The sequence below is a fragment of the Cupressus sempervirens genome, chromosome 3 (assembly GCF_028749045.1).
Source record: "Cupressus sempervirens isolate cs-2001-9-10 chromosome 3, ASM2874904v1, whole genome shotgun sequence".
NCBI lineage: Eukaryota > Viridiplantae > Streptophyta > Pinopsida > Cupressales > Cupressaceae > Cupressus > Cupressus sempervirens.
Window position 1 is genome coordinate 365,167,850 of NC_143120.1, and position 15,367 is coordinate 365,183,216.

A 15,367-nucleotide genomic window follows, 5' to 3' on the forward strand; every position below is an offset into this window, starting at 1 on the left:
TTGAAATTTAAGATCTTTATAGAGATAATATTTTTTTGTAAGTTTATGGTGATGGTGTGTTCAAATTTAAATGAGAAATGGGTTAAGTTATATAGGGAATATAGTAAACTTTATAAGACCAAAAATGTATAACAAAATGGAAACTTAAACCTATCTGTAAACTCAAACTATGTGTCTTCAAAATCAAGCAAAACTATGAACTAATTTTCTTGTTGAGTGTTTTCTTGTATGTTAGAATTGGGAGTGGACTAGAGTGTTGATCAGTCCTAGGGTATTTACCAGAGCCCAAGAAGTATTATTTTGGTGATTATATATAATGATTATGTTTGGACTTATGTGTACCTTCTTGGATCAGTCTTGTTAGGATGAATGTATGTGTGATGTTGTACTTTGAATAAATGATTTCTATACTTGTCAGTTCCTTGATTTGAGAATTGATGTATGGGTTTTGGTCTTTTAAGATTTTTTGCTTTGGTGAGCTTAGGGTAGGTTATTTGTATGTTAAGTTGAGAAGTGGCTTGCAATGGAGGCCGAGGCCCTGAAGAGGCTGATGGTTAACCCATTGTAAGTAGTTAATAAATGAAAACACTACACTAAATGAGAGTAAAATGAACTTAATAAGAATCTTTGTCTTTCCTCGAGCATGCCTAGAGTGTAAATATAGACTAGGATGGGAGTAGAGAGAATTCTTGGTTGCGACCATGCATCGTTAGTATGCCTTGTTAGTACGAAAGGATACTAGTGTCACATAGAGTCACTAGGGGGCTGGAGGATTAAAAGACTACCCAAGTAACCCTAGAGTTGGTTCATGCGATGACACTTGCCCACTAGCAATATAGATTCCCTATGTGTCTTTGTTCGCCTCTGGGTTTAGATGTCATTTTATCTTGGAACCTTTGAGTTAGATTACTTTTAGGGTTTTCCTTGACTTAGATATTACTTTTGATTTTTTGGATTGATATCCTATTTGGAACTTGATACTATCTCCCCACCATAGTGGTAGTGGTCCTTTTTAGGTTACTACGAGGTCGGGTGGTAGTGTTTTTACTTTTACCATTGAGATCCATCCATTGATGCCATGGCTGAAGTTCCCTGTTTTACATTTCCTTTCATTCTATCTTTGTGTATTATGATGTATGGTTATATCTATTTGATGGATGATTTCACTTATTGTATTGTATCTTGTTTCACGGATCCGAAAGGGATGATGTAATCTATTTTATAAATGTATATTCTATCAGCCTTTCATACCCTGTGACATGTACAATGGTTGATTGTGCATTCCAAATTTATTGCCAAGTGGCATTGGGAACAAATGTATATTATTTAAATGGACTGGACTTGTAGTTAATCTTTCATGTGGATGTGTTATTTATTGGACTTAGTATTATTTAAATTTGTATGTGATTCAACATCTTGGGATAATTTGTATGTTATTGCTTCTACTACTTTATGATTATTGTACATGTTGTTCTTAAAAAAAAATTTTTGTTTTGGAAAAATTAGTAAAACATTAGGTTAGTTCCTTTGGATCCCTTGGTGGTGTTAGAGTAAATAATTAATAATTATTTATTTATTCTATTTACTTAAGCTTACTTAGGTAAATACATTTCATTTATTAGTTGTAGTCTAGGAGTTAGTTATAAGTTGTTGACAATATGGGAGTTTGTTCTCTCCTAAGTCATACTTATCCTCTCACCTTGTTCGAGGACTTTCCACCTCATGTGGATGTATGCTTAGTTGTCACACTTATCTCCTAGTGTCTTCTAGCTTCTTCTAGGAGATTCCTGGAGCTCTTTATATTCAGGCTCCCTCATTGTATTTTCATCATATTATCTCATTTTGCATATTCTAAATACATATTTTCTTGTGTTTGCATACTTGTTTTCTCTCATGTTTGTTTAGGGTTTTTCTCTTGCTCCACGCTCTTCTCTACTTGGCTTCCCTTTGATAGGTTATTGCATGTAGGTGATCTTGGGCATCTTTGGAGTTAGATTTCATCAACTCCAACATGTTATTAGAGCCTTCCTGTTGCTACTTCGTTGAAGGATATTTGAAACCGTGATTTGAAGTCACAAACCCTAGTTTGTTTGTGCATTTTCTCTTCAAATCAGGGGAACAAAAAATTTTCAGAGCACTTTGGACCCAAATGGATGCTGCCATTGGATTCAAAAGGCACTTTTCAGCTAGCATAGGCTGAAAAAATTAACAAAAACATTGCATAGAGCATGCCACTACGGCTCCACCCTACGGCCATCACGAGGCTACCCACGCTCTGCCTGCGCCCCACTGCGACAGACTATGCCACCGCAATACCTCCATAACCCTGTCATCGCTGCCAGGCCTCCCCTGCATCGCTCTCCTGCAACCCCCATGAACTGAGCAACCAATACTTGCCACCCTCGCTCTGCTTCTGCAGTGCCTACCACCAACTCCTGTGCTCGTCTTCCACTCCAGGTCGACCTGTACACTTAGTTGACTAGTCAACTTGTGTGGAGGGCTATCCTGCTGACATGTGGATTTTCTCTTCTCCGTCAGCCGACCCATCAACAAACAGTTATCTGCCCAATCAGTAATTCGTGTGCAGTGTTCGTAGGTTTTGCTACCACTTGGCACAATGCGGGGGTGACACATGTCCTTGATGCCATGTGGCACACTGCCACATGGACCCGCCACATCACCCTTGCCATGTCAGATTTTACCACATGGACCTGCCACAGGGTGTGTCGCGTGGCTTCTTTTTGTTGTAACGGCTGACTAGCTATCAAATTAAATGTTGTGATCTGCTGATGCCAGCATGACATCACCTACATCATCCCTTACACCTGTCCAAGGTCATTTTGACATACTTGTGGTTTTTTGGCCATAACTTGAGCATACAGAGGTTTTTTTTTCAATCCAAAAGAAGCACCAAAAAGCTAGTTCTAAGATGGAGACATTAGTGCAGGTATTTTCAAGTTTTGATGCATTTTTTTGCTTGCTTTTTAAGTTGAAGTCTGAAGTGGTTTTTTTTTCACTCTGACATGCATATCTTTTGCATCCCATGTCAGTTTTTTGAAAACATTAAATTTTTGGAAAGCTGGTTTTGTCACTTTTTTAGAAATGTAATCTTTCTCCTTAGATTTTGACCCATGCTCTTTCTATCATATTTTTGACATTTTTGCTATATGGTGGATATCTTGGGTGTTTTAGGTCCAACGATCATTTTCCTAGCATGGTTTCTTTTATTTTTGGCTATACTTTTTTTTGTGCCATCTTTTTCTTTGTTTTGATCATTGTAGACATCATTCATAAGCACTTTTCTATACACACTGGGATAAAGTGTCACTTTTGCATTTTGGGTTAATGAATGTTGTTTTTGAGTCAATTGTACATGCAATATTTTTATAAAGCACCATGGGGGGGATAGTTGTTTGTTGTTTTAGGCCTTCTCCCTTTGTCAAGTGAGTGTCCCTTCCATGAAATTAGCCCCATGTAGCGTTGTTGTGATCGTGTCTTTATAGGTGTTTGTACCTCTTCGTCTCTCGTTGCTCTTGGTTTGTCTGCAGGAGATTTTTGGCCCACCTTATTAGTTGCCTGTCATCTCACCCCGTCTACATTAATGGGGGGTTATGCTATTGTTCTAATACATCTGTGGTTTGATGGTTTGATAGTGTGAACTATGTATTCAGTGGTTGATCCTATATATAAGGTGATTGCAGTGGCTGGCTACCTATGCATTTCAATGAGATGGATCATCTACCATATAGACATGCTTAGTTTGTGCCTTCGTCTTCCATGGAGGTTCTTTAGATCATCATTTTTCTTTTTTATGGTAGATTTTGTGGCTTCTTCATGCTTTAGTGATGCTCTTCACGATCACTTTTTGTTCCTATTTGAGGGGACATTCCCCTAGTTGGAGGCTTCTTTAGTTCTTCACTAGGTTCTTACCTCTTTTTGGGGGAGGGTTTTTCCCACATGGTTTTCTCTCTTTCCCCATTTTCAGAGGTTGCATCTTTGCTTTGTACATGGGTACCTAACATGGCCTCATTGTTGGGACCCATTCTAAATTTTCTTCTTAGTTTTATGAGCTTAAGGCATTTCCCTAGGTTTCAGTTAAGGGGGGGGTGTTAGAGTAAATAATTAATAATTAATTATTTATTCTATTTACTTAAGCTTACTTAGGTAAATCAATTTCATTTATTAGTTGTAGTCTGAGAGTTAGTTATAAGTTGTTGACAATACGGGAGTTTGTTCTCTCCTAAGTCATACTTATCCTCTCACCTTGTTCGAGGACTTTCAACCTCATGTGGATGTATGCTTAGTTGTCACACTTATCTCCTAGTGTCTTCTAGGTTCTTCTAGGGGATTCCTGGAGCTCTTTATATTCGGGCTCCCTCATTGTATTTTCATCATATCATCTCATTTTTCATATTGTAAATACATATTTTCTTGTGTTTGCATACTTGTTCTCTCTCATGTCTATTTAGTGTTTTTCCCTTGCTCCACACTCTTCTCTCCTTGGCTTCCCTTTGATAGGTTATTGCATGTAGGTGATCTTGGGCATCTTTGAAGTTAGATTTCATCAACTCCAATAGGCAGGGCATTACACTATTGGCCTATCTCATTACCATTTTAGTGGCCAAGATTTTTAAATAAGGAGAAGCAACTAAATTTGGACATCCATGAATATTATAAAGGCCCCAAGGTAGGCATATAGAAGTTCAAATAGTAAAGGAGAGAGGAAATTGAATTGTTTTGTGTATTTTATATAGAAGGTCCTAATAAATTTTGACATCTTTACATTGAGAATGTGGAGAGCATTAGTGCTTTTGTAAAGATGAAAGGAAAATTAATAGACCACCATGCAGAGAGGGTCGAGAAAAATTTGAATGGTAATAACAACAAGGGTGAAAAGTTAGCAAAGAGGGACATATGCTAAAAACTTTAATGCCACCGAAAATTTATGAAATAAACAAAATGTAGGAAATAGATAAGCCCTAGATGATGCAATCATGGTAAAGTGCCAAGAGAAAAGGAAAAATGTTGAAAATATTTAACAAGAGTAGCTTTGAATCACAAGCAAGATTGAGATAGGGAATAAAAATTTGGAGGTGAATCCAACATTTTATCCACTCAAATGCACCTTTATTTTTGGTGAAAAGAAGATACAAGTTGATGCCCTTGATGTGAGGGAAGTATGTAGAGGCCATATTTAGTAGTCTACAAAAGAAAATTATTAATGTGCCAATCCCTTACCACGACTTGCTACAATTCCCATGTTGATTTTTCCACAATTTTTGTACAGAAAAATAAAAATACCTCATGGATAAGTGTCATCCAACAATGAATAAAATAAAATCTTTGAGTAAAAAATTGCATTCAACAGACAATAAAATATGAATCTTAGTTTTGTGGGAATATTATCTTATATTCACAATTTTTGAATCTCGACTTACAAAAAAAAGTCACAAGAAAACATTAGTCTCCCAATTAATTTTCTTCACCTTGAATTATTTGATTGGGAACTCGTTCAAGCTTGATCTCTCTCCAAAAGTTATAAGGGCTTGCCCCATTAAAGTACTAAGCTTCAAGTCAGTAAAGAAACTTATAAATTCTTCTCTCTTACGAAAACTTAGAGTTATATGATAATGGTGCATGAGTACACAAGTAAATGAACAATCAACACCAAAAATAAAAACATTTTTCCATTGTAGTTGTTTGTGTTGGATTTGTTATTCTAGTGTGGTTTTTACTTTTAGTTTATATTGAAATTTCCTAGATAGAAGATTAGAAAATGGTCTAATTGTTCTCAATTTTTTGTTGCCATGGTATTTCTACACTTAATAGGAAAATAGATAAAACTCATACAAAAGAAAATGGTGTAGCTGAATATATAGCGAGAAAATTTAAAAAGAAATACCAAACAATAGTATAGTATACATAGGAAGTTAAGAAGTCACACTTTGGTAAGAAAACAAACATAAAATATATTATGCTGAAAATGAAAGATCTAAGAAGAAATCAAATTGAAATGAAAAGATAAGCACAAAATAGGAAGACTAGAAGATAAAGTGAGAGAAAGTAAAAGAGGAAGATCATAGATAACTTAGTGCTAATTTTTAAAGAAGAAAATTAAATCTTCATTGGAATAGAAGAAGACATTGTTGTGTGGAAGGTATAGGACCAAAGACTAAGGATAGAATTATCTGTAGAAGAAAGATGATGTGGTAGCCAAAAATGTTGATACTGGTGAAGAAGAGGAGATCTTGATAAAGAACCCTTGCACTTCAAATCCTTTAAATAAAACATTACTCATGATTTGTTTATTGAACCTAATAATTCAGCACTGGAAGTATCCCCTAAAGAAATGGAAGAAAAGAATTTCGAAAATAGAGAAAGGATTTTCCCAAATTCCAATAAGGTCAAGTTGACTAAGGTTAATTTGGAGCTAATGGAGTATAATCTCAAAGGGGTGGAAATTTACCTCCATTAGGTGTGCTCCAAATTTGAATGGAAATCTCCATGTATACCTTCAGAATGGAGCAATGGATCTTCAATTCCATAAAAAATCTCAAATTAACTATAGAGCTCTAAATGCAATAGTGGAAGAAGTTGTGAATAAGGTGAATGAGGGGCCTAAGATTGGTTTCATTGGGAATGATATGGAGAAGAACAATGTGTTGTAGGTGTTGGTTATAGAACTAAGACCCTATAAAGAACTACCAACACAATTTTTAATAATTACCAAAAACTTTAGGAGGCTTTAGTAAAGAGAATGAATAAAATTATAGGTAATGTTGATTTGAACATGGACCAAATTATGGTACACCACATGGATGAACCTAAGGATGTAGAAGACTCTCCTAGTAAGAAAAGAACCATATAAAAATCGAGGAAGCTCAAGGCCAAGAATGATGAGATGATAAAAGAATATGTAAAACTAGGGCCATGGAAAAGAAAATGGAAAAGGAGGTGAAGTTGGCTCTTGAGCTAGCCTAATGGCTCTAAATGCAACAATGGAAGAAGTTGTGAATAAGGTGAATGGGGGGCCTAAGACTGGTTTCATTGGGAATGATATGGAGAAGAACAATATGTTGTAGGTGTTGGTTATAGAACTAAGAACATATAAAGAACTACCTACACAATTTTTAATAATTACCAAAAACTTTAGGAGGCTTTAGTAAAGAGAATGAATAAAATTATAGGTAATGTTGATTTGAACATGGACCAAATTATGGTACTCCACATGGATGAACCTAAGCGTGTAGAAGAGTCTCCTAGTAAGAAAATAACCATATAAAAACCAAGGAAGCTCAAGGCCAAGAATGATGAGATGATAAAAGAATATGTCAAACCGGCACCATGGAAAAGAAAATGGAAAAGGAGGTGAAGTTGGCTCTTGAGCCAGCCTAATGTTTGGTTAGTTGTCTAGGTTATTGGCCTTTCTTGTCTTTTTGAGTCGAAAGTAGGTCTGTAGTTTGGTTTTTTTTTCTCTTCTCAGTCTTTTTTTAGTGTTGTTTCAGTGGTGAGTTGCTTGTTGTTTGGGGTGTTGACTTTCTTTTCTAGTACATTTTGAAACTATTTAACTTTAATTATTATTTTGTAGTGACTTTTGGGGTTTTGGGTCTCCTATAGAACCCCTATTTTAATACATAATCAAAAATAAATATCATATACAACTAATAAGATAGTAAGAATTCCTGTGGTGGCATTGCAAACTATGTATTGGTTAAGGAAATCCTTTATGTATATGATTCAATAATAAATTTTTAATAAGAAATTTGAAGCTCAAAAGTTTTTACACAAATAAACACACATATCCTTAGGTTGTAAGGGACAACAACAATGGGAAACTAAATTGTAGAGGATGACGATAATGACATTCTTAGCCTATATCTAGCATAGACTCTTATGTCCTATCTCATTACCCTTTTAGTGGCCAAGATTTTTGAATACGGAGGAAAAACTAAATTTTGACATCTATGAAGATTGTCATATTGCTATCAGGATTTAACTATGTGATTTTGAGTCAAACTCATTCACCCATGTTTCATGAGTAGTGATTCAACACAAATCCATCTCTCATGAGAATAAATGGGACGCTTAGCAATCATTGGATCTAGGTGATGTTTTATAATTTATGAAGATTATAAAGGTGCCAAGGTAGGCACAAAGAAGTTCAAATATTAAAGGAGAGAGACAATTGAATTAATTTGTATCTTTTATGTAAATGTTCCTTATAAGTTTTGACTTCTTTATATTGAAAATGTGGAGGGCATAAGTGTTTTTGCAAAGCTGAAAGGGAAAGGAATAGTCCACCACACATAGAGGATTGAACAAAATTCAAGTGGTAATAGCAACAAGGGTTAAACGTCTGCAAAGAGGGACATATGGTTAAAACTCTAATGCCATTGAACATTTTTGAAATAAAGAAAATGTGGGAAATAGACAAGCTCTAGTTGATGCCATCAAAGAAAAGTGCCAAGGGAAAAGGCAAAAGTTGAAAAAACTAAACAAGAGTACCTTTGAATCAAAAGTAGTATTGAGATACATAATAGAATTTTGAAGTCTGATACCATGTTTTATCTACTTAAGTGCACCTTCATTTGTGGTAACAAGAACATATAAGTTTTTCCCTTGATGTGAAGGCAATATGCAGAGGCCATGTCGAATAGTCTACACAAGAAAACCGTCAACATGTCAGTCCATTTCCACCACTTGGACACCTCCCATGCTCATTTTTATACAATTTTTTTAATGTTGGAAAATAAATAGCCCTCATGAAAAAAGGCTCCTCAACAATGAATAAAACAAAACTTTAGTTTAGAATAAAATATTACAATTAGTTTTATAGAAATATTACCTTATATTCACAACTTTCGAGATTCAAACTTATTAAAAATAATCACAAGAAAATATTAGTTCCTTCCATTAATTCTCTTCACCTTAAGTTATTCCATAGGAAACTCGTTCGGCTCTAACCTTCCTCCAAAAAGTTATAACGGCTCACCCCCTTAGTGCGAAGGTTCAAGTCGGTAAGGCAACTTTCAGTTCTCACTTACCTAGAAATAGAGTTATATAATACTGGTGCATGAGTATACAGGGGAATGAACATTCAATACCAGCGAAAGGAAAACATTTTCCTATTCCTGCTATTTTTGTTGGATTTGTTATTTTGTTGTGGTTTTTTTTTCCAGTTTATGTTGAAATTTCTTAGCTAGGAGATTAGAAACTCATCTAATTTGTACTCAAACTAGATTTTTCTTTTTCACTGCCATAATATTTCTGAAAAATAAATAAAACTTATTCAAAGGCAAGGTGCGTAGCTGAATGTACAAAGAGAAAATAACAAAAGAAAGGCATAGGTAGTTTAGAAGTCACAGTTTGGAAAGAAAATAAACATAAATAAATATTATGCTGAAGACTGAAAGGTCGAAAGGTCAAAGAAGAAATCAAACGTAAGATAAGCGCAAAATAGAGGAAATTAGAAGATAAAGTGAAAGAAGTGAAAAGAGGAAGATTGCAGATAACTCAGCACCAAGTTTGAAAGAAGGCAATTAAATATTCATTGGAAAACTACTACATGGAAGGTATAGGAACAAAGACTGAGGAATATAGAAGTCTGCGTAGAGTGAAAAGGATCAGTGTCTGAAACAAATTGTGACTACAAGAAGACACACAATGTAAATTAAAAAAAAGTTATTTGTAGTGAAAAGATTATATTCAATTTTTTATTTTTTATAATCGGTAAACAGGGTGAACTTTAGATTAATTATTATTTGTTGGAATTAATTATTACTATATATTGAGCGAAGGTAGATTCAAACCTAAGACCTCTACATGAGAGGCTCGCAAGTTACCGCTGCGTTGTAAGCTGCCTAATTTATAAAATTTATTTTAATCATTGTAAACATGTAGCAATTTTAATAAAATTTGAAAGACTTTATTATATAGTTCTAATTTTAATATTAGGGAAAAGAGTTAGTTGTTGTTTATGTTTGAATGATTTATTTCTTCAATTACTGTTTATAAAAAATTTCAAAAAATGATAACAAATGTATTTATAACTAATTACACATGTACTAAAGTTAATTAATTTTTAGTATTTTTGGTTACTGATTGGTCCATTTGTAAAAAAGTAGTATTTTCTGGTGAGTCGTTATTGGGGGTGAATATGCTTGAGGTGAACGTTTTAAAATGACACTTTTACACCACCTCCCACTCTCTATGAATTCTACAGAGAGCACAGTAAATGTAGGAAAGTCTAAAAATTAGATATTCAAAAATAGACAAATTCTGAATATACATTAAAAACTATAGATACACGCAATTCCATCAGCTTGATAAGACGACAGTTTTTTTTTTCCCTTGCATCAGATTGTTCCTAATACCATTTGATCTTTCAAATTATTGACTAAACAAATGAATTTTCGTCACTTCATTTAATTGAGAATTTCATTAACCGTCTTGCCCAAAGGAAGCGTACTGTTTTAACCCATATTATATAGGAGACCACTTACAATCCACTATCATTCGTGTTGCTGCACTGCTCTCGTTAGGCATTCTAGCAATCATGGCACTGTCGGGAATCTCAACTCTTCTTCATAAGATCAACACTGCAGTTACCGAGGGTGCATCAGAACAGAGAGCCCGAATGGACGCTCATAACAACAATTCAACAAGAAACGTGAAAACGATAGTCTTGGGCATGGAAAACACACTTGTAAACGCAAGTTTCACTCCGCTCCCACACTACGACTTCACAGTCTCTCTCCAACGCCACTCCAACATCACATGTTACGTCCAGAAAAGGCCTGGGCTAGACCAACTTCTACAACAACTAGCAGAAACTAATTTCGAAATTGTGATCTTCACTTCAACCACCAAAGATTTCGCAGACCCAATTCTAGACAAGATAGACATCTATAACACAATAGATTTGAGACTATACAGAGATTCCTGCAATATAGAAGCCGAAGAAGAAGTACCCGTCAAAGATCTTTCTAAGCTTGGAAGAGATTTCAAGAACATTGTCATTGTGGATCACGAGCCGGAATGTTATAAACTTCAGTCGGAAAATGCTTCCCGGTGAAACCATTTGAAGGCGACATAACCGATAGAGATCTTCTGAGGGTCATAGATTTCTGTAAAATAGCAGCAAAGTGTAGGGACGTGAGGGATGCCATACGAACGTATGAAGCTTTGTGTGGGAGCTATAATGTTAAGGAATTAGCCCTCCATTGCAGTGAGAAGAAAATTATTGTGTTGGAATTGTTTGATGTTTTAGTAAAGGCAAGCCACGAGCAAATGCAACATTATGACTTTGTTATTTCGTTCATTCGTGATACGGCAACTGGGTTGGGAGAAATTGTCCCTTATTATGTCTTGAAAAGGCCCGGGGTAGAGACTTTCTTGGATGAATTGGCTAAGTATTATAAGATTGTAATTTTTACAGATGCCCAGAAAAAATATGCAGATCTTGTATTGGACAAACTTGATATTGATTTAAAAATAGAACGTCGTTTGTATAGGGATTCGTGCACTCATTGTGATGATGTTTATGTGAAAGATTTGACTAAGATTAATCTTTCTCATAGGATTCGAGATTTGCATTTGAAGGATGTTTTCATGGTCGATGTTAATCCAAGATGTAAATTTCAAGCAGAGAATGGTGTTTTGGTGAAGCCATTTGATGGTGATATGGGTGATTGCTGAGTTTTATAAAAGTGCAGTTGAATGTAATGATGTGAGAGAAGCTATAAGAGTTCATACTGATTCTTCAGCTCCCACGTGTTTGGCAGCTCGCAAGTTGCAGAACTTTGCCAGAACTGCACAGTTGATTTTCCACCACTATCGCCATCTTCATCTCCCTCATTTCTCCCATCATGATCATTAGTGATTACGTTGCATTCATTTGATTGATTCCATGGATGTAAAAGCACTCTGTCGTTTCATGTATTTAAGAGAGCATTTGTTCTTTCACATTGATGTTTACGAAGTTTCCATGCTTTGAATGATTGTTATGAAACTCACACAGTTCGCATTTTGTATTCCTAGCTAGTTCTATCTGGTTGCACTAAGATGTATATGTTTAGAACATCACGTAAGGAGGTTATAATAAAAATGGTGGAAGAATGAAAATTTAATTTAAGAATGTCTAATGATATATGTGAACTACCATGGATCGCACAAAAAAGATCGATCCTTATGCCAGACTTAATTATTTTCCGATAAGAATCAGAAAGGGAGGACAGGAATGAACTTATTACATAATTTTTTTTTTCCCCTTCATTTTACGTTATTGGATGAACTTATGTTTTTTATATTTTTTAAGTAAATATTCAAACAATATGTTCACTTTAATAGATTAGTTTGAGCTGTTTTCTAATGTATATATGGTAGATTTTTTATTTACAAAATCCATAAAACTATTTTACTTCAATTCTATTCGCTCACACATTTGGGGTCTTATAAGGGCGGATTTCCAAGAAGCATACTCCTATTGTGCGGCAATATTTTTTAAAATATCTCATTCTATTATACAATATTTTTTATATGACTTTGTTCAACAAAATATTGTGAAATTTATTTTCACTTTATTTTATGTATTTAATTATTTAAATTATCTTAATTTATTTTTGTTAAAAATTTCACTTTGAAAAATCATATAATTGTGAATGCATCTTAATTAAAGGAAGAAGCAAATGAGTATGGAAGATATTTAGTTAGAAAGAGACTAAAGATTATGAAGGAGTTTTGATTGGAAGAGTCTAAAATCTAAGATAATAACATCACTAAAACTAAAATTTATTATTTAAATTTTTTTTGAGTCATACTAAATTATTTGTTTTTATTATGATAAATAATTTTTTTATAGTAATCAATTTTTTTTTATGCTTACTACATTATTTTCTTTTATTACGATAAACATCTTTTATTATGACAATCAATACCTTGATTTATAAGGAAAAATAAGTTCTTATATTTATATAATTTTAAAAAGAAGATTAATATTATATAAACATATTAACAATTTTCAAAATAGATTGATTTAAATATGAGGATATAATAGGGTTATGTAACATTTATGCCCCAAATGATTATAGGGATAGAGTTGTGTTATGGGATTGGTGTTCTTGTAACCTATCGAAAGCATCTTGGATATTTCTAGGAGATTTTAACATGGTGGAAGCCACATGTGATAAACAAGGAGGTTTGAAACATCAATGGAAAGGTAATGAGCTATATTTTTGGTGTAAATTCAAAATATGTTTTAATTTGATTGATCCACTGGAGAATAATAGGGAGAACTTTAATGACATTTAGTTTAGTTGGTGCAATAATCAAGGGGGAAGAATAGAGTATATTGTAGATTAGATAGGATTTACTGTGATTCTTCTTTTTTCTTTTCATTCCAGACTGAAGAGGGTCATTCTCCTATAACTGTGCTTCTTGCTGCAATATCAGATCATTCTCCTATTTCTGCAAGGATGCTAATAAATAAGGTTGATAATATTAATAGAATGAGTAACAAAGGAAAAAGTTTTATGTTAAATACCTCTTTATTGAAAGACCCTAATAATAAAGAGGCTATTAGAATGGTGAATTTTTTATCCAAATTATGTAATCAATCTATAAGACCAGTTAAACAATGGTGCCATCTAATGGAATCTTGGAAAACAAATTATTAGATTATTGGGAAAAAAATAGCCAAAGATAGAAATGAAGAAGAGAATGATCTTCAATTCAAACTTAATGAAGCTGAATTTGCTCTTCAAAATTGTCTAGATGACCTAGTGTAGCTAAAGAATTTGGTTTTCATCAAGCATCAAATAGGATTTCTTCATAGATATAAGATCCAAGGGCAAAGGATTCAGGCAAGAATGAATTGGCTTAGAGATGGTGATATAGGGTCCAAATTTTCTTTTAACATTATTAGGGCTAAACATAAGATAGAAAAGATTGATAATATTCAAATTGAGGGTGTTAAAACTAATGATCTAAAGGAGAAAAGATTGAGAATATTCAAATTGAGGGTGTTAAAACTAATGATCTAAAGGTTATTAAGGAAACATTTTACAATTTTTATTCTGAATTGTTCTCTTTAGAATTTGATCAAGATCAACATAAGCAATTGGGAGAATGTTTGAAGATGATCCCTAAGAAGGTCTCTGATAGTGAAAGTGATAAGTTGGGAAAGGTATTTCTCTGATCAGTGACTTAATGGTTAATAATAGGATTGGGTCATGGGATGAGATCTCTAGGAAGTTTGACATCCCCAATTCTCAAAGGAAGACATATACTCTTCTAACCAAAGTTTTATGCAAGGAGAAAGGTGGAAAGTTCATGGATATCAATACTTTTATTAGAAATGTAAAATGGAATGATGACACTAGTATTGACAACACCTCATTTAAACAGATTTATGATATGTTTAAAGCTGATCAATTTGTGTTACAACATATTGTTAATTGTTGGGGTCTTGATTGTCCTTTCTCAAACTGGAAATTATTTTAAAATTATTTTTGGAAGGGTTCATGTAAGCCTAAGGTTATTCATTTTAGATGGTTTTTGTTGATTAAGAAGCTTGCTATTGCATCTGTTTTGTCATCCATTAATGTTGAGTCTGTGATCTGTAATCTGTGTAATAGACTCAAGAGTTTTGAACATATTTTCTTTGAGTGTATTTATGCATCTAAAGTTTGGGTCATTTTCTTTGGTTATCCTATTGATTAGAAAAACAACAATGGTTTTTCTTGTTGTGAAATTTTGGTTGGTTATGTGAGATCTTTTGACTTATCTCTTAATAGATTTTGGTTTGGTCTTACTAGTGAAGTACTATGGCTTCTTTGGAAGGAAAGGAACAAGGAGGTATTTCAAAATGTGAGAAGGTCCCCTAGTGAGTTTAACCTTAAACTCACACATTTTTACATCATGTCATAGGTTTCCTTTTTCTTGGAGATTACAAAGTCTAGATTCATGAAGTGGATGCATGTTGGGATGTTGTTGATTTACAAAGATGAAGTTAAAGCTGCAAAATACATTGAGAGATACCAAAGTTTCCTTACACAAGCAAAAATTGAGGAGCTTAGCAATCTCCTAGAGAAATGTCATCTGGATGTTGATATGTAGACAAGTACATGTGTTGGATCCACTTTAGCACATATTAATGATACTAATCAACTAGAACATGAATATCAGAAGTTATAGTTATCTAGTGCAAGTATTATATATTGAAAAATTTTGTTATATCATATATGGTTTTGGATGTTTGTATTAGAAACATTATATTTGTATTAGAAACATTATATATAGTCCTACAGTTGGTTTAACCCCTCCTTCCAATTTTGTATAGTATTAATGGTTGGTTGTTTTTCAAATTGAC